Raw genomic sequence first — 21,651 nt, 5'->3', positions numbered from 1 at the left:
TAATATGCACATAAAAAGTGTTCTAAATCTCTTATAATCAGAGAGATGCAAATCAAAACAACTCTGAGGTATCACCTCACACCTAGCAGATTGGCCAACATGACAGCAAAGGAAAGTAATGAATGCTGGAGGGGATGTGGCAAAGTGGGGACACTAATCCATTGCTAGTGGAGTTGTGAACTGATCCAACCATTCTAGAGGGCAATCTGGAACTATGCCCAAAGGGTGATAAAAGACTGTCTGCCCTTTGATCCAGCCATAGCACTGCTGGGTTTGTACCCCAAAGAGATAATAAGGAAAAAGACTTCAACAAGAATATTCATAGCTGCACTCTTTGTGGTGGCAAAAAATTAGAAAATGATGCCCTTCAATTGGGGAATGGCTGAACAAATTATGGTATATGTTGGTGATGGAATACTATTGTGCAGAAAGGAATAATAAAATGGAGGAATTCCGTGGAGACTGGAACAACCTCTAGGAAGTGATGCAGAGTGAATGGAGCAGAACCAGGAGAACATTGTACACAGAGACTGAGCCACTGTGGTACAATCGAACACAATGGACTTCTCCATTAATGGCAATGCAATGTTCCTGAACATTCTGCAGGGATCTATGAGAAAAAACACTATCCTCAAGCAGAGGACAAACTGTGGGAGTAAAAGCAAAGAGGAAAGGCAACTGCTTGACTACAGGGGTGGAGGGGATATGATTGAGGAGAGACTCTAAATGAATACCCTAATGCAAAAACCAATAACATGGAAATGAGTTCAGATCAAGGACACATGTGATACCCAGTGGAATCGTGTGTTGGCTACGGGAGGGGTAGCGGGAAGGAGGGGAGGAAAAGAAAAATTATCTGTTTCCAATGAATAATGCATGAAAATGACCAAATAAAATAATGTTTAAAACTTAAAAAAAAATAAAAAAGAATATCCTCTTGCAAAGTACCCATTAACGATAAACATCTATAAACACTTGAGTAACAATATTTTACAGATGTATTCCTTTACCCCATATTCTGGGGGAAATTCAAGAAAGCTTTGAGCTATATATTCAAGCTCAAGTTCTAACTTCAACTGTGGTAAATTAAAGCTACAAATACAAGCCATCTAGTAATAAATTTCACCTACTTTTCAAATTATATTCCCTAACAATTTAAGAATTTTCAATTATTAACCTAATAGGTTATTTGAGGAAACAGAAACTTAAATTTTACAATTTGCATTATGTGCTGATTATTTTTTGTCACAAAATTTGTCACAAAAGAGAAGGCAGACAGGGAAAGCATTTCTTCATGTCTCAAGGGACACATTGTGAAGGCTTCACGTACAGGCCAAAGCTATCACTGGCTCCTGCCGTTATTGTATCACTCAAGGATTAACAGCCTAGATGGTCATAAAAGGTCCATTCCCAGATGAGCCCAGAATATGCCTCTGTAACCACCCCAGGATATTCTCTATACTTGGTGTACTTTGTCATCATTAGATCGCAGAAGCCTTCCTTCTCCTTAAAAGACAAGTCTCATCCATTTCAGCTGAGAGAAATTCTGCTTATCAGCAGTCCAGAAACAAATTTCCATACCCTCAAACAAGCTTTTCTAACCATTTGCCCTCTCTAAGAATTCCTTAAAGCCTATGAGTCTACATTATAGCAATTATTCTTACATATTTTTGGCAATAATTAATTTATCACAACTTAGTCACAAAATCTGAACAGGAATGTTGCCTTCATTAGCTCTACAGTAATCAAATCCTGACCTTAGGCCATCTGATGGAACTAAGACAAGATCAGTCAGGAATCTCTCTAAGAATTTCAGAAAAATTCCAGAATCATCAGAATCATTTGTGATTTTCCAAAACCACATACATCAATTCTAGATATTATCCCTAAGTTAAAGATCTAGTTATGAGAGCAGAACATCTATCTGTTCTCTTTCACCTTCTCTGTCTGTCTGTCTCTCCCTCTCTCTCTTCCTTCAAAACCCTCTGCTTAAAAAGCAGAAAACAACTTCCATTCTTCTTTTACAAACCCGCATACTCAAACTTTATGGACTTTAGAGCAAAGTCCCTCTTTCTTCTGAATCCAAAACCAACATACCTTCTCTACCTTCTCTGACCTGCTTTTACCATCATAAGTCAAACAAAGATCACTTCATTGAATTGAAGTGGTATCACTTCAATTGCTAATCGGTAACCCAAAAGAATTCTGATTTAAAGAATTACATCACTGAAACACTGTGTCTTTAGCATAGGGATCATCAATTATAAATTTCAGTTCATAGTACAAATTGGTAAACTGAGGTAACCATTGAGTAATGAACAAAATCTATGGTACAGTAAGGTTTACAATGAGATTTTGTTTGCATCCAAATAATACTTAAAATACATATTTTAGCAGCAACTCACATAACATATTTTTAAAAAAATTTCATAAAGCATTTAGTATTATGGGATCTATTTTAAATTTAGAGATTTGAAACCTTTTAAGGGTTGAGGACCATAAACCTTAAAGCAAGCCTTTTGACAAGCAGGCTGATTATCTATTTTCAAGACCAAGAAGGTAATAATAAAGTTAGTCCAACTTTAATACACTAGATGAAAACCATTGAGATGAAAACCATTTGATAATTTTAAACAAAAACCCATTTTTGGTAAGTTTAAACACTTAAACCCATTTTTCCTTTAAACATCTTATGATAGAAAGATAGATAAGGATGGAACACAGTCTGCTTGAGGCTATACTGGTAAAAAAACCTGTTTTACAAAACTGATCTGTGGCTTTTCTATACAGACTGAAATTTCACTGTCCGACAAAATTAAAATTTGGATGTTATTTTCTAAACCCACATATATACATGATCACAATTTTTAAATAAAATACCAATAAATAACTCTAATGGAGAGATTTAAGCATTACTTCCTTCTGGCTAGTGTAACAGTTAAATTAGTTTCTCTACTAAAAGTATTATATTTTTATGAGGTTTATTAAAGATTATTAGAAATCAAGGATAAAGAAATACAAAATAAGAAAAGCACGTGCCTAGGGCACATTAGCCCATTCACAACCTGCTCACTACATCTTGCATGCCAGGTAGAGAGACGTATGTGCTTAGAAGTGGAAGGGAGCCAAGTAGGCGTTACAGCCAGTTTAAATACAAATTCTGATCTTGCCCAGGTGGGAATCTAAGGTGAGATTATAGGGAATTCTGGGAAGTACCAAAGACTTCTGGGGATGGAAGTCTAGGGTTCAAATCTCTATTTTTACACTAGCAGACAGGGAAAGGAGATTTATCAGGACTCCTTATCTATCCCTGTTTACCCAGAAACAGGATAATTAATAGGATGTTCTACAAGCTGAAAAAAACACCTTAGTTTAAAAGTGTAAGATATTAAAAAATCCCAAAAGTAGGGCTTTCTCACCAGTTGTCTTTCTGTTCAGAATCAATCCTCTTGCTCCCTGTAGCAGAGGAGGAAGATAGATCTGATCAGTGAACTGATAGCTTCCAGGTTGATGCCCTCTTTCTTGTAAGATATGTCCAATTGCCACCTGCTGTTATAATTTAGAGTATCAAAAAGCCAATTGCCTCATTTTTCCCTTGATGGTGCTCAGCTATTTAACATGAGAGAAAACAAATAAACAAACAAAAAAAAACCCAATTGAATTTTTGCTCTGGCTGCTTAGATTTGATCTCTTCCCAACAGGAGGGGCCTATGAGGAAACTTTTCCCTTTGTCTTAATTGGATTGGCTAGTCCCTATCTGGCTTGGTAGCCACTCCACACCTGAGGCTTCCCAGACTGAAAAGGGAGAAGTCCAGCACAGCCACCACCCAAGTAGAGAACGGCATTACAATTTTAGGGTGCCATGGATAGGCCATGCCTCTTGCTTATTGAAGGTGTAACATGGTCATTTAACATTAAAAGAAATTAGTTTTTTCCAAGCTATTAAGAGCCAATTTTTCCCAGCACAAAAGCAGACAGGGCAATACGTGACGGACTGGACAGTCAAGACAGACACAACAAATATGAACATTGGGCTGGATGTGCTCCTCTACTCAACTCCTCTACCCAAGGGGCTAGGGGTGAGTGGTCCCCAAAACAAAGTGGTGTGGCTGAGTTTCCCCCAGGCTGCACTCCCTTCCTCCAGTGCGTCCACTGGGTTTCCTACTTCCAATGGTGGGGGGGCATCTAACCACCCAGTTCTAACCAGGGGGCCTCTAACCACCCTGAATTCCAACAGGGGGCCTCTAACCACCCAGAACTTGGGGCTCTAACCCTGTGCAAGGGCCTCTAACCCCTGCAGTGGGGCCTCTAAGCCCACAAATACTGGGGGGCCTCTAACCACCCCTAACTCCACTAAAATCAAATGTCCAGAATACCCTGCTTAAGGGAGTCGAGCCCGACGGAATCTTTCCACGGCCCATCCAAGGGAGAGGGAGTCAGGGATCCTTAAGTGAAGGTAGCCAAGAGGGGTGTCACAGTCTCCACCCACATGCTTCCCAGGATTTCCGACCTATCCCCTCATGGGAAATAGGTACTGAGTACTTTCCCGGTACACACTTAGAAATAGGTGAACAGTTCTCCCTTGATGAGTCCAACTTGGCAATAGGCCATCTCGCCCCAGGTCAGTGACCAGTGGTCAGCCGCTTAGCCATATGTTGATGACTCAGGAGACCTTACCTCCTCACTTTCACACAACATTCTCCACACATTCATTCAACACCTCCAGAGGCTACTCACCAAACCCTACTGTCCTCTCCAAGATGTAGCATGTTCTGGATCCCATCATCTTGAGTTGTCCCAGTGACCGGGGTCCTCCCTCTATTGTTCATACTCTGTTTCCTTCATGGGATCCCGGAACGAGCCCCCATATGTTAGACCCGGTTCAGGTTTCCCAAATTAGGAGGCACACAGGATAATGTAAAAGCAAGAGGTACTGCTTTATTACAAGCTCAAGCTTGGGTCCCACAGCCTCCTGGACAGATGGAACCCCGAATGAGCTTGGGTACCACCGCCTCTGTAAGGATAATTTTAGTGCTTTGACTTAAAATCTAAGTAAGTGGTCACCATGGGAAATTCCCAAATATGAAAACACCCAAGTCAGCTGGGATTTATGGAGATTTTAATTAATAAAGAAAGAAGGAATTAAGGGAAGGAGAAAGGGAGGGAGAGAGAGAGAGAGAGAGAGAGAGAGAGAGAGAGAGAGAGAGAGAGAGAGAGAGAGAGAGAGAGAGAGAGAGAGAGAGAGAGAGAGAATTAATTTTAACTGTTCTGGCTTAGGCTGAGCCAAGCAGTAGTTAAAGGCCTAGGTCAAAGTGGCCTCCCTGAGCCTAAGGAAGAGCGAGTCAGTCTTATTACTCACTACAAGACCATCTCCAAGCAAGCTCCAGTCCTCCACTGAATCTCCTGAACTCCAATTAGCCTGAATTGACTTTTTACCCTTCGTTTTAAAGAAAATTTTCTCTTATGTCACCTCCCCTAAATTTTTACATCTACAAATCACAGTAGACAATTTTTCCCAGGGCTGCCCATTCTTAGTTTTCACCACTCTTTAGTTCTCACCTTCTCTGGTTAGATTATATCTTCTGAGTTCTTCACACCTCTTTGTTAAGCTTGCCTTTTGTAAGTTACTTGGCCTTTTTGTGATTAATTTAACCTTTACAGGTACTTAACACCTTTTTGTATTAGATCTAAAAATAGACTTAGCTTAAAATTCTAGCTTTACTATACAGTATGAGTTAGGGACTTTCATTGTTCAATCAAGAGTTTACCACTTTATCTTCCCCTAAGGCACTGTCTGAGTAGGGTGGAGTAATTTCCAAGTTCACACCTCCAAGGCAGATGGGGCCCTGAAAAAAGGGGAGAAAAGGATTATATAGGGTGGGTTTGAGTTGCAGAAGAGGACATCTTATCAGAACAGTTGGGTAGGGTTAGGTCCTTGCGGTCAAGTGTCAGCTCATGGTGCTTGGTTCCGTTTATCTCCTCAGAAAAAGTTGGGAGGCCCTAGGTGGGGTTAGGTCATGGATCTTGGGGATTGAGTCCTTATCAGTCCCTAGCACATTCCAGGGTATGGTCACTGATTCTTCAGTAACTTGACTGCAGGGGGTCGAGGGGAGAGGGGATCAGGGAAGGGCATAGGAGCTGGTTCTTCAGAAGGTAAAGGGAAAAAAAAGAAAAGACAGTTATCTGAGAGGGAGAGAGATAAGAGGAATAGGCACAATGAGAAACATGATGTTTTAAAATACATTTAAAAATTCACTTTAATTTCACTGGGCAGAAAAAAATACTTGCCCTTATAGGTCATCTCTTATAGGATAGAAAATGTGAATTGATCAGAAAAACACCAAATATAAGATGAGTAGTGGTCATCTCCAAATTATTTTGTGCAGATGGGGAACCTCTAGGAAGAGAGTGGGTACTAGATGGTCATGGACTGTTAGAAATACTATAGGAAGAAAAATTAGAGGAAAAAAATTAATGGAAAAATCCATAAATATTTTTCACTAGAGGTTATAAAATAGTTAATAAGAGATTTTTTTAAAGGAACTGATTTGGGGAAAAAACCTCAATAATACATATTAAGAAGCTTCATGATTACTATTAAGGAATGCCAACTTGCTGATGGTCTCTATTATATAGTTAACATTTGACTTTAAGGGTATGGGAGTGGGTGGGTAATGCCATTTCTGAACTGCTTCTACTAGCAGAATATTGCATAATACACCAGCCCAATATCCTAATGCTCAGATTCAATCCAATCCCACAAGCATTTGTTAAGTGCCCACTATGTAGTAGGCACTGTGCTAAGCTCTAGGGGTACAATTAATAAAAAGAAATACAGCCCTTGTCTTCAACAAGCTTATAATCTAAAGGGAGATAAAAGGAGGCAGGAAATCTGGAGGTGATGAGGTTAACAGGGAACATCTAACAATGTGGAGTTGAAACCAGACAGGGCAGCAGATACAAGGGGAGTGATCTGAGAATCCAGTTTCTATCCTCTGTAAAGGAAACATTGGGAGGAGTTTGGTATTCAGTCATTCAGTCCTCCAAACAGAAGGGAGAGGAGGTTGGGAGAGGTGGTATCAATCGACGTAGTTTTTTTTTTTTACTTGAGTTATGTAAAGATAATTTTAGTGTTTTGACTTAAATCTAAATAATTGGTCACCAGGGATGATTCCCAAATCATAAAGTACCCAAGTCAGCTGGGAATTATGGAGATTTTAATTAATATAAATGAAGGAACTAAGTGAGAGAGAGAGAGAGAGAGAGAGAGAGAGAGAGAGAGAGAGAGAGAGAGAGAGAGAGAGAGAGGGAGGGAGAGAGAGAACTAATTTAAATTGCTCTGGCTCAGGCTGAGCCAGGAAGTAGTAAAAGGCCTAGGTCAAAGTGGCCCTTCCTGAGTCTAAAGGAAAGGGAGTTGGTCTTATCACTCACTATGAGACCATCTCCATGGAAGCTCCAGTCCTCCACTGAACTCAATCTCCTGAACTGAGTTCAGAAAACTGAACTGACTTTTAGTCTCCTTTTAAAGAGAATTTTCTCTCATGTCATCTCCCCTAAATTTTTACATCTACCAATCACAGTAGATGCTTTTTCCAAGACTGCCCATTCTTTAGTTCTCACCACTCTTTAGTTCTCACCTTCTCTGGTTAGATTATATCTTCTGAGTTCTTCACACCTCTTTGTTAAGCTTGCCTTTTGTGAGTTACTTGACCTTTTTGTGATTAATTTAACCTTTTAGGTACTTAACACCCTTTTGTATTAGATCTAAAAATAGACTTAGCTTAAAGTTCTAGCTTCATTATAAGGTACGAGTTAAGTACCTTCATTGTTCAATCAGGAGTTTACAACTTTATCTTCCCCTAAAGTATGTCTAAGTATGGGTGGAGTCATGTAAAGTTCCAAGACATTCCTGATTCTTGTTAGACCAAGTATCTCCATTGTTACAATAAGGAAATAGCTAAATCAAATCTTCTAAAGTTCAGTCTAAGTAGTTTTTAAAATTTACAGTTACCTGCATGGTGGTAGGTTTAGAGGTGGTGATCCCAGATAGCTGTCAGGCAGCTGTCAAGCATTCATTAAACACTTACCATGTGCCAGTAACTGTTCTAATCACTGGGGATACAAATTAAAGCCGAAAGACAATCTTTGCCCTCAAGAAGTTTAGATTTAATGGAGGAAGACAACACTTAAAAGAGAGATTAAGGAAGGGTGAGAGAGGAGGAACCCATCTAGGGAAATGATGAAGTCACTATGAAGATACAAATAAATTGAATAATTTTCTTTCATGTAACTCATGGCACCTCCCTACTGGGATCCCCCTTACATACACCAAAGTGGGTCATATTTGGCTTTGTAAAAATGTTATAGATCCTGATTGTTTTCCACTTGTGTCTGACTCTGTGATCCTGTGGTACACAGACTGATGATATTTTTTTTTGCAAAGATATTGAAATGGTTTCTTCTCCAGTGGATTAAGGAAACAGAGGTTAAGTGACTTTATCAAAGTCATACACCTAGTGTATGTATCTAAAGTTGGATTTGAAATCAGGTCTCCTGACTTCAGGCCCAAAACTCTATCCACCAAGCTACATACTTGCCTCATAGATCTTGCTTGTCTCAGACAAAAGAAAAAAAAATTTAATAGAAAACTCATGATTGTTTTGAGGGAGCATTTTCTATATAGCTGAATTTCTAGAATTCATGTTTTAGGTAGGCATGAGTTGGACTCAATGATCTCTGAGGTGAATTTTGTGATTTTTAGATGTTGCTAGCAGTTCCTGAATGAATGCAAGCTGATGAGAATAACTGGGTTTGAATCCTAGTTTTGTCAATAAATATTTATGTTACTCTAGGTAAATTATATCACCTTTCTGATCTTATTTCCCAGACTGAAAAACGAGGATAATAAATTATAGAGTCATAATGAAGAAAGCTCTTTGTAGTTCTTAAAAGTTCTATGTAAATGTTATTTATGGTTAATATTTAAATTCAATTAAATAACATTTACTATATTAACTCTTTTAGGCAGATGAAACATTTACAAATTCTAATTTAATTTTAAAGTACAAATGCTTGATGTTTGTGTTCCTAAAAACCCACTTTCTGGCATCTATAAAAATCTACTGATGAGGAGAAAAGGACTGAGATTTAGCCATTTACTCTACCATGAAAAAATTTATTCTTAATACGTATCACTTTGATTTCTAATAAGGTTCTATAACATTGTATTTTTCAAGTCTTTTCTCTTGTCCTGACAATCCTAGAAATGCTTTTACATTCCTATAGCAGTTTCTAAAACGGGGATAATTAAGATTGAGAATATGAGCTCCATCCTGTCTAGTAAACAAAAACTAGTTTTAGTAAAATATGTCTGGGGGGGTGGGGGTGGGAGGGACAGGCATAGTGTAAAAATTAAAATTAGTCTCAATAATAAAAATATCATATTTTAAGAGGTTTATTATTGATCATTAGAAATCAAGGAATAAAGAAGATACAAAATAAAGACCATGTGCCCATGGCTGATTAGTCCATTTAAAATCCCCATGTTTAGCTTCCCGCTGCCACCATGCTTGCTGCAAACCAAAATAAAAAGGCCCAAGAGGACCGCCCACTCGCTAATATCTTCTGTCTACAGGAAGTATGTAATGACAGGAAGTCAATGGGCTCCCGGGAAATGAAGTTCCTTTTTAGGGTAACAGATTTTCAATTATACATTCTCCCTTGAGATCCATGAAAGACTAATCTCTCCAAAGGATCTTATAAACATAACCAACTTTGAAGTTACAATAATTTAGGAATAAAAGAAAAAGAGAACAAAGCCAATGATTGTGAGGCACATTGACAAAAAGCCAGTTAGGGAGCAGTGTGAATTGCCAAAACTGTAAAGATAATTTTAGTGTCTTGATTTTTATCAAAAATAAGTGGTCACCATGGGAAAAATTCCCAAATATGAAAATACCCAAGTCAGCTGGGTTTTATGGAGATTTTAATTAATATGAATGAAGGAATTAAGGGAAGGGAGAGAGACAGAGAAAGAGGAAATAGTAGGAAAAGGCCTAGGCCAAATGGCCTAGGCCTGAGCCTTAAGAGAGACTAGTCAGTCTTTTATCCACTCACCACAAGATTTTGTCCCAAGCAAAACTCCAACTAAGTTCAGAGAGCCAGCTCCTCCACACTAACTCCAAAACTCCAACTAGTCTGAACTCCCCCCTAAGTTCAGAGAGCCAGCTCCTTTTAAAGAGAAATTTCTCTTGTGTTACCTCCCCTAAATTTTCACATCTACCAATCACAGTAGACGATTTTTCCTAGGACTGCCCATTCTTAGTTCTCACCACTCTTTAGTTCTCACCTTCTCTGGATAGACTAAAACTTCACACGTCTTTTGTTAAGCTTGCCTTTTGTAAGTTACTTGACCTTTCAGTGATTAAATTAGCCTTTATAGATACTTAGTACCCTTTTGTATTAGATCTAAAAGTAGACCTAGCTTAAGGTTTTAGCTTTACTATAAGTATGAGTTAGGGACTTTTTCATTGTTCCATCAGGAGTTTACAACTTTATCTTCCCCTAAAGTATGCCTAAGTATAGGTGGAGTAATGTTAAAATTCCCAATACATTCCTGATCAAGTACCTCCATTTGTTACAATAAGGGAATATCTTAACCAAATCTTCTAAGGTAGAGTCTGAGCAATTTTTAAGATTCACAGCAGTCCCCTTTAGCATAAGAATATACATAAAAAACAAATGCAATTAACTCCACACAGTTCAAATCACCACATCCCAAAGTTTACTCTGGATCTTCTGGTGCAGCTTGTGGTCTATGGAGGCATCTTAATGGTGCCTTCTCCAAATAGTTCACTTTCTGGATTTAGAGTGGTAGTGTGTTTTCTTTTCCTAAAATTACTCTCAAAAAGAATTTAAACTTTACAATTTAGAATAATAATAATAATACATTCCCCCCTGAAGAGGGTGTTGAAAAACATAGGGATCACTTAGGAATGCATAGCTGAGTTGTGAGGTATATGAATCAATTGGCAAGAGAAATAAAAAACATCAAAAAATCCATATAAAAGAGAAAATAATTTGTGGATGAAATATAGACTATCAAAATCTTATGTGTAAATATTCTGAGTAAAAGAAAAATAAATTTATAACAGGTCCTTGAATCAGGGTCCAATTAAAGTAATTTCTATCCCACAAGTCTATAGGACAAAATACAGTAATATTTCACTTACCCATTTGCAGCCAAGACTACAGGAAGTTGCCATACTATAAGAGAGGAAAGGGACTAGATTATAGGAGAAAATGGGAGCCAGGATGGAGCCAGAATAATCAATGTCATGTATTTCATATAGAGTATGTGGTATAAGGAAGATCTGCATTTAACACATGTTAAACAGCCTCAATCTTGAGTCTCACACATGATTAAGTCTTTATGCTCTTTGCACAGAATGTCATCAATCCACACAAGACTGGTTTGGTCTCTTTGACCTTGTGCTCTATTGGCACTATGCAAGTAGCTTTGTGCTGCTTTGGCACTGTGCAATAGCTCTCTTTGTATTCCCTTCTCCTGGAATCACTGGAATCAGACAGAATCATTAAGCAAAGTCCCATAGATTTTTTTAAACAATCAATGGAATCATTTTTATAGTCTAAAGCTTTTTGGTATGTATTGACATCAGGACAAATGTATTTTAAACTTATATTATTGCAAAATCAAAAAAGTTAAAGAAAAATCTTCTCAATACTGTTGACATGTGCTTCAAATACAAAAAAGAGAGAAAAAAATAAAAAACTAAAATACTATATTGCACATGCAAGCAAAAACAATAATAAAGTTTTTTTTAAAATAAAAAAGATATAGCTCACAATAATTGACTCATTATGTCAGCTAAGGAAAGGTAGAGTACAAAGGTTTCTCACCCAAAAATGAGATCCATTTCCTTTTCAAACTTGGCCATGATCCACTGTTTACAAAATAACAGTTTCAATAAAGAACAATCGTACAACAGGTAATGCACAATTAAGAAGTATGAAAAATCCCCAAAGTTATAATAGCTAATTTAATGACAATAGCAAACACACCCACTATCATATTTTACATGAGTCTGCTGTATGACATTTAAAGCTAATGGATATTTGTTACAAATAACTCAGAAGTAGGCAAAATCATCAGTTGTTGAAAAAAATTTTTTTTCTTAAATCATGTCTAAAGATCCCTTCAAATCAATTTGAGATATTTAGCTCATTAAATTTACCAAAGGTTGTTAACCAGGTTGATGAAGTCCATCCATCATCTGTGTGACAATTTACAAAGCCAAAATGGAAGAAAAAGCTGTTTTTATATGGGCTTATTTAATAATATTTGTTAAGTATACTTATAGGGGAAAGGTATATATCAGTAGTTAAAACACAGTAGATTAAACCGATTCAGTGTAACAGAATAGTATTGAATACATTAATATATGAACTTAAAACAACAAAATTAAATCTTAAAGCAGACAATCAACAAAATACAATAAAATACAGAGACTTTCATAAAACAATGTAGTCTGAAAAGGCTTAAAATTTTTGCCTTCAGTCTCTTTAAAAGTTTCTTTATCCATCCAGATTCCTTTTGTCAGATTTTTTTTTTTTTGTTCTCACCTAGTGAGGGAGAATTCCTCACTGAACATGGTGAGGAGGAATCCCAAATTGGATGAATTGTCTAAATTGGACAGGTCCAAATGGAAAAGGGTTGTAGAGAGAAGAATTTTCTCCCCTGAATCTTAGGCAAGATAAGTGAAAGGATTAGTGCACTCATGAAAAAATATCCTAAAGCTGGAATTTGTTTGAAATAGATAATGCATTGCTCTTTCATAGAATGAACCATGCTTGTAATTTACTTCCTGTTTGGAAGAGTAACTTCCTTCTTCCCTTCCCCCCTGAGGTAAAATACTAGTTTTCCCAGCCACATAGAGAGGGAGTTAGGAGGCTAATCCTTGCCTAAGGAAAACAAACCACGATTTTTACCAGCTTCCTGGAGAGTGGGTCAAAGGACTCCTAGCTTCTTAGCAGCAGCTACCAGTAACCCAGCAGGAACACAATAGTAGTTGGGGTTGGGACCAGAGATCAGGAGGAGAATTCAGGAAGTAAGAAGTATCAGGAAGAGAAGCAGGCTGCTAGGATTTAGCAGCAGAATCAAGCAGAATCAGGAGCAGCAATGTCAGAGGCAACCGCGAGGAACTGAGGAACACGGGCTTAAGCAGATGGGCAAGAGAAGTGGCCTATCTTTTCTCTAGCAAGAGTCCCAGGCTAAGTTCCTCAAACTAGTAGTAGCCAATAGGGAGGGAAACTGGCAAAAAATAGGGAAAGAAAAAGTAAGGCAGCAGCTGCGGAGTTCTCATGGAGTTTGTGAAGGTGGGTGGGATGGGTGAAAAGCCTTGGCAGGATAAACATGGCTTAAAAATGTATCTAGGCTATCTTTAAAAAATTGAGAGTTTTTCTCATCCCTTCTGGTTGCCCAAAATATAAGAATTAAAATTAAATCTCAAATAATAAAACTCTTCTATTTTAGGAGGTTTATTAATGATCATTAGAAATCAAGGAATAAAGAAAATACAAAACGTGCCCGTGGCTGATTAACCCATTTAAAATCCTCACACTTAGTTTACTGCCACCACCATGCTTGCTGCAAACCAAAAAAAAAAAGGCCCAAGAGGACTGCCCACTTGCTAATATCCTCTGTCTACAGGAAGTATGCAATGACGGGAAGTCAGTGGGCTCCTGGGAAATGTAGTTAGTTTTTTAGGGTAACAGATTTTCAATTATACAATGACCATATCCTCACTTCACAATCTCTTTGGGAAGAAGTGGGGTAGGGTGTCAATCTTGGCCTGGCCTAACTTGAATTCTCCATCTAAGTTGACAAGAATATTGTAATCCTATCATCAGGCTGTGACTTTCCCCATCAATAAGAGGGTATCAGGGAGGGACTAGAAAATATCACCCTACCTCCTTATTAGATGTCCACAATTAGAGATGTGTTGGGCTGTGTAGGGGAGAAAAGAATAATGAGCTTCCAAAACTGTACTTAAGACTTAAAATGCTTACTTCTCAAGAGATCACGGATCAATTAATTTATTGGTTATTGCTAGTCTAATCAATAAATTGATTTTTCTTCCATGGAACCCAGGCCCTTGGAATTTTTGCTCATTATTATCCCCTACCTCATTAAAATTATAGAGAATTTTTCAGGTGGTCTCTAAAATCTGGATCATCTGAATTCTCATAACTCATCAACCACTTTTGTTTCCAACATTCTAGCATTCTTAAATATGTACTCTATTTGCAGTTCCTATTATCTATCAGCCTGTATAGCAGATTTATTTGTTTATTTTTAAAATATTCTTATGTTCTGTCTTAGAATAAATACTTTATACTAGTTCCAAGGCAGAAGAGCTGTAAGAGCTAGCCAATAGGAGTTAAGTAACTGGCCCAGGGTCACATAGGAAGTGTATAAGGTCACATCTGAACCCAAGATATCTTGTCCTTAGGCCTGGCTGAGCCACCTACTTGCTCCCATAATGAAATAACTTAACAAGAAATCCTTATTAAGGGAAACTTATTTATTTATTTATTTAAATTATATTTAATTAATTAATTTATAATATTTTTCCATGGTTACAAGATTCTTGTTATTTCTCTCCCTTACCTCCACCTCCTTCCCATAATCAATGCACAATTCCACTGGGTTTTATATGTGTCATTATATGTGTCATTGACAATGTCATTGTCATATATTTATATGTGTCAGTAACTATTTCCATATTATTGATATTTGCACTAGTGTGGTCATTTAGAGTCTATATCCCCAATCATATCATTAAGGGAAATTTTGATGAAGAATTTCAGTGATTTTGGAATGATCACTGTTCAGTTCTTTTCAAAGCAACAAGGGAAAAAAAGACATTTCAAAAGATATAGAAAGAACTTTCCAAAAACAATTTAAAGGAAAAAAGAATAAATGATATATAATCTTAACCTTTCTGGAGTGATCAGCTACCTGCAGTTCTTCACAGATGACAATCCATTCTCTAACTCCCCATTTTTGCCCAAGTTATACTCTATACTCATAAGGCTTTCTCTTCTCACTTCCACCTCCTAGCTTTCCTCACTTTTCTTCAAGACATAGTTCAAATCTTCCTTTCTGTAGGAGGTCTATGCCAGGTTCCACTGCTGTTTGTACCTTTCCTATGAGATTACCTTCCATCTGGAGTATACATGGTGTTCAGGGAAGACAAGTTCCTCTGGTAGGAGGACTTGCCAAGCCCTTTTCAGGGCTGCTTTCCTCCTTTGGTGTCCACTTCCCACTTAGCTCTCACCTCTAGCTCCAAGAATCTGTAGCAACACTCCAATAAATTGTCTTGGCAGGTAGACTAAACCAGATTGGGGGGAACCAATAGGACAAAAACCTGTGAGTGAGTTAGGAGATTGTCTACCCCAACCATGTGAAGACTTTCCTTGGAGGAATGGGTAAATGAGATCAATTTGTTTCAGTGACCAAGAAGGCAGTGGAAAGAAACACTCAGGAGTACTTAGAACTTGGCTAGATATTGAAGGGGACTCTGAAAAGAGAGGAAGGATGATGACTTTGTGCAACTCTGAATCACTTAAATCTAATTTAGGCTCAAGTAAAAAAAGACATCAGCAGGATGTCATTTTGGTCTTCTGGGAGTAGTACAAAGGACAACTACCAACTTTCCATCTACTCTCCATATATCTAGTCTGTCTATCTATCTATCTATCTATCTATCTATCTATCTATCTATCTATCTATCTATCTGTCTGTCTATCTGTCTACCTGTCTGTCTGTCTGTCTGTCTATCTATCATCTCTCTCTCTCTCATATCTCTCTCATATCTCTCTCTCTCTCTCTTTCTCTCTCGATAGATATAGATAGATAGCTCTTTATATATTGTCTCCTCCCTCCAAAGAATGTAAGCCCCTAGAGGGCACAATATTTTTGCCTCTCTTTGTAACTTTATTGGTTAATATAGTATGTGGCACAAAGTAAGTGCTTAACCAGTGCTTGCTGCCTGACTGATGTAAACAATATTAGTCAAAGACAAAAGGTTGCTGAAATAAAAAAAAAAGGAATGTACTATCATTATATTTCTGTTTAATTTTTATTTTTTCCTTTTAACAATTGAATTATAAAAAGTCTGCAACATCCTCTGTAGAGATTTTATTGTAGGTAAAAGGCCCTATAAAATAGTTATTAAAGTTTATAGCTGGGCCTGGAGGGAGGAGGTTTTATTGTTGTCGTTCAGTGTGCAATTCTTCCTTAACCCATTTGGAATTTTATTGGCAAAAGTATTGGAGTGCTTTACCATCTCCTTCTCCAGCTTTTTTCCTTTTAAATGAAGCCTTTTAGTATATCTTTATTTTTTTTTAATTAATTAATTTAGAATATTTTTCCATGGTTACATGATTCATGTGCTCTCCCTCTCCTCTTCCCTCACCCTCTCCAGGAGCTGACATGCAATTCCACTGGGTTATACATGTATCATTGTTCAAAACCTCTTTTCATATTATTAATATTTGCAATAGTCCAGCTCTTTTAACAGATGAAGAAACTGCAGCAAACAGGGTTAAGTGATTTGCCTAGGGTCACACAGCTAGTCAGTACCTGAGGTGAGATTTGAACTCAGGAAGATGAGTCTTTCTGATTCCAGGCCTGGCACTCAATTCCCTACACCACCTTGCTGCCCTGAATTAAAATCCAACTTCAGACATTTATTAGCTATATGACCTTGGGAAAGTGACTTAAAAACAAACCAAAAACCCTCTCTTTGCCTCAATTTCCTCAAATGTAAAATGGGGATAATAATAATAACACTTACCTCCTAGAGTTATTATTGTAAAGATTAAATGAAATAATATTTGTGAAAAGCTCTCAGCACCTTGTCTGGCACATAGTAGATACTATATATATGCTAACTATTATTATTATTTGTCTAATTGAGGATCTATAGGAGAATATGGATAAGAATTATGCAAGATGAGAAGGTGTAGTTGGACTGAGATATGCATAGAGGAAGTATACACATTCCTGAGATAAAAAAAAAAAAATCCATTGAAATACTGAGAGTCCAGACAGAGGATGGCTGGTTGCTTTATTCCTTAAGTGGATCAAAAAAAGAGGAACTAGTCCTTTTTTAAAGGAAGCCAGGAATTCCTCTGTGCAAATGGTAAACAATATAGGTTCTTGGATGGGAAAAATGGAATTAAAATGAATATAAAAAGAAAGATCTTGGCATGGCAGACAGAGAATTGGTTTCCAATTTAGGAAGAGCTGGGTCCAAGGTATGTCTCTGACCCAGACTGGCTATGGGACTCTGAGTGCCTGCCTGTGCTTTTCATAGTCTTTTAGAAGAGGCTGAGCTGGGTTTTATGTCCTACCTCTTGACACCTGTTGGCTGTGTGTTTTGGGGTAAGTCATTTAACTTCTCAGTGCCTCACTCAACTCTCTTAGACTATAAGTAACCAGAGAAATAGGTATTGATCTGCCTGGGTAGAGTTCCTCCCCAGGGTATCCTCTGTCTTTGTTGTTGTTGTTGTTATTGTTGTTGTGTTTAATTGAATATCCTCCAGCTAAGACTAAGTAATCTCTTTTTTGTTAACTGTTGAATGACTTATGAACATCTCATTTTATTCCCATAGCCAGCCTAGACTACCAGGAGACTAGTCTGAATAAGCCAGGACAGAACAGACACAATCTAAATATATGGAAACCGAGGTTAAGTGCCTTGTCCAAGGTCATATGGGTAATGTCAGAATTCAAATTTGAACCCAGAGTCCTCTGATTCCAGCACTAATGTACTTTCTACCATACTAGCATATTATACTGGGATTCCCGTTCCAAAAGGGATACTTCATACATTTTTACTACATTTGGCCTTTGTGTAAGTTTTTTTTTTAATCTGATATTTAAAAAAAAATTTTTAAGTTTTTTAAAAATCTGATATTTGAAAATTTATATATCACCATTTAAAGAAATCTGATAAAAACACAATGATTTTGTCTGGGTGTTTTACTCTATGTATTTTTATAAATTCAGAGGTAAAACTATTTTTGGTGTCAGAAATGGCATTAAAGATGGAATATAAAATAAAATTAATGGGACCTATTTCTATTCATTCAAAGCTCTTTTTGAAAATGAACTGAAGCATTTTTAGATAGGATAACACTTTAGAAATTAGAGAAATTCCCATATACCATAATCAGTGTACCAATGTGTCTGAACAAGGAAATGACTATATGTGTATATATATTTGGTATATACATGCATACATACATATATATATACTATGTACATGATACATACACATACACACACAAAGATATTATATACACACATATACTGTACGTATATATACAGTCTAGAAATATAGGTATTCACACAAACACATATATGTGTATATATATATACATATATGTGTGTGAGTATATATATACCTGCTAGATGTTAATCCTCCTATAGACTTCAGGGTGTGATAATTAACACAGATTTCAGGGCAATTTTCTGGGTTCTTGCAATATTCTTCTTTTAAAGACAGGCCAAATAAACAAGTAAACATGCTAACAAGGATAAGCAGTTTAACAAACCAAAGCTGAAGGTGTTCTTAAAATTCAAATTACTGGTCTGTCAAGTACAATTTTATTCTGTGTCGAAGAGAAAACCTAACCCAGCCTAACCCTGACAGCTGCGTGTTCCTCAGTAAATCCCTTTTAGAATGTGTCCCTGATGTCAGCATGCTAAGCTTGTACTTGTCTTCACTCAGAGATGATGATCGGATTACCCACTAGTTTTCTATTTCCTCTCCTCCCTTGAATTATAACCCTTCTTTTAACACTTTCCTCAATCAGACTTGGGGCTCTGAGATGGAATTATTTTTATCTTTGCTTAAAATGTTCCCCATAAAATGTCCCCTGATTTAAATAGGCTACATAATCATTTTACTTATGGAATGAAAAACACTAAATTCCATATTGTGAAGGAGCAGGATGCCAAGGAGTATTTTCTAATTGATCTCCCCAGAAAACTGCAATGTTACTAAACCTGTTAAAGTCAGAGAGCTGTAGAACATTAGGAGTAGATGTCAAATGAGATAAAAAAGGTCAGTGGATAGATGGTAGCCTGCCCTGGAAAATGTCCTACCTGAACTTGTACCAGTAGCATGCACTCTCTTTTTTTTCTCAAGTGCACTATAAGAAATTAAATCTAGGGTTTGATTAAATATGAGAATTCTAAGATAATATTGTGGTTGCTGATTTTAAAATATTATAGCTTAAGTCAAAATGACTTTTAGCAGCTTTATTTACAAAGAGGTAGAAAGAGTGAAAGTGGAAAAATGTAGTGAAAGAGAGAGATTTAATAAGCCTACCAGCCTTCTCTAGTGAAGTGAGGCTCAACCCTGAAGGGGCTTCCCCATGACTGGAGGTGTCTTCAGCTGCCCACTCACCCAAGATGAACTCCAAAGGAGAAGATCCAGGAGCAGTCCTCCAAGAAGCAGTCCAAGAGTCAAGGTCCCAAGTGGAAGCCCAGTTCCCAGTCCAAAGCCACCTCCATTTTACAGGAACCAATTGCAGTCTTTCAATTTGCTTAGCATTGCTCAGGGGGTGGTCTGTGGCCTCTGCAGTTGTCACTCACTTTAGTAAGTGACTTGGGAACTCCCTTAGTGTTAAGTAGGGGTGTTTAAGTTTTTGGTTGCTTAATTTAAAAATTGCTAATTGATAGACAAAAAGTTTGATTCACTCTTCACAGCACCATCCTCCTTCTAAACACCCAGGTTGGCAAATTCTGTGTCAGTCTTATCTCTTTATCTCACTCATATATCCAATCAGTCAATTATCAACTATTCTCCATGATATATCTCATAGTCATCCTATTCTTTGTACCCATCACTCTAGTTCAAGCTCTTATTCTGTCTTGAACTAATAATGTCTTATAATTTGTCCTAGCTCTCTACTTCAATCCATCCTCTACATAGCTAAGAAAATGATTTGTCAAATCAACCTCCTTTTCTTAACAAGATTCAGTGGCTCCCTACTACCTCTAGTATCAAATATAAATTTCTCTATTTGGCATCTAAAAATTTTCATGCGGTGTCCCCATCCTATCTTTCCCCCCTTATTGCACATTGCTCTTTTTCATGAAGTCTATAGTTTAACCCATTCTGGCTTTCTTGTACTTGCCATCCATCTCTGTGCCTTGAATGTTCTCTCTTTTCTTTAGGTGCTTTGAGATTCAGCTTAAATAACATCTTTCTGTGTTAGGCCCTTCCTGGTTTCCTAGCAGCCAGTAGCGTCCTCCATCCCTAAAATGACCTTTTATATGTTTTTCATGCATTTTATAGGCCCCATTTCCACACCAGGTGGCATGATTCTTTGCCCAGTGATGGAGCTCTGAGAAATGATTTGCATATCATCTTGCCTAGAACCAGGCCTGTGACATTTCTACCCATATCCCTATGGCCATACAGCACCCATCTCTTCCAGTTCCCCTTTCTTTGCTGCCTTCTTCATTTAGAAAGTAAGCCCCTGGTGGCAAAGATTGTCTTATTTGCTTGATCTGAATCCCTAGCACTTATCATAATAATAATGACTTAACAAATGCTCTATTTGTCTCTTATTCATGAACATATTAAGAACTTTTGTTAAAATGTAAAGCCCTTGAAGACTGTGATTGTTTTCATTTTGTCTTTGTTCCCCACACATAAAAAGAGCAATAATATGGTCAATTATGTGGATGGTTTCCCTAATATTAAACCATCCTTGCATTCCTGGTATAAATCCTACCTGTGAATAATCCTCTTGATCATTTGCTGGAGTCTTTTTGCTAATATTCTATTTAAGATTTTTGCACCTATGTTCATTAAGGAGATTGGTCTATAGTTTTCTTTTTAGTCTGCCTGACTTTGGAATCAATACCATATTTGTGTCATAAAAGGAATTTGGTAAAACTCCTTTGCTCATTTTGTCAAATAATTTTTATAGTATTGGGATTAGTTGTGCTTTAAATGTTTGATAGAACTCACTTGTGAATCCATCTGGCCCTGGGGATTTTTTCTTAGGAAGTTCCTTGATGGCTTGTTCAATTTCTTTTTCTGAGATGGTATCGTTCAGGAATTCTATTTCTTCTTTTGTTAAGCTAGGCAATTTATATTTTTGTAAATATTCACCCATTTCACCTAGATTGTCATATTTATTGTTATATAGAAAGTGTGATAATAGACACTTTATCTTCCCATAAATTCTGGTTGATCTATTATAGACATTGGGGAAAATTTGAATGGCATCCTGGAAAATGTGCTGGATCACATGTGCTGGTCAGAGATCCTGGATTCAAACATGTCTGGAGGGAAGAATCTGCCCTGTTTAGCTCCATAACTATTTCTGATGGGTATGTGTCTGATGTAACTCTTTATATCTAAAGGAGGCTATACAGCATGCTTCATTTTACTTCCTCTTATCCCCAGTCTCCAGTTTACTTCTTGCCTTTTCTCAACCTGATTCTTCAGGTTCTGGAATCATAATCAAGTCAGTATTATTGGAAAAAAATGTGGCAATCTACTCCTTCTGTGGCTCCACTCTCCATTCCAGCAAGTCTCT

This window comes from Monodelphis domestica, chromosome 3 (assembly GCF_027887165.1).
Source record: "Monodelphis domestica isolate mMonDom1 chromosome 3, mMonDom1.pri, whole genome shotgun sequence".
In the NCBI taxonomy this organism is placed as follows: Eukaryota; Metazoa; Chordata; class Mammalia; order Didelphimorphia; family Didelphidae; genus Monodelphis; species Monodelphis domestica.
Note: the sequence above shows the minus strand (reverse complement) of the source record.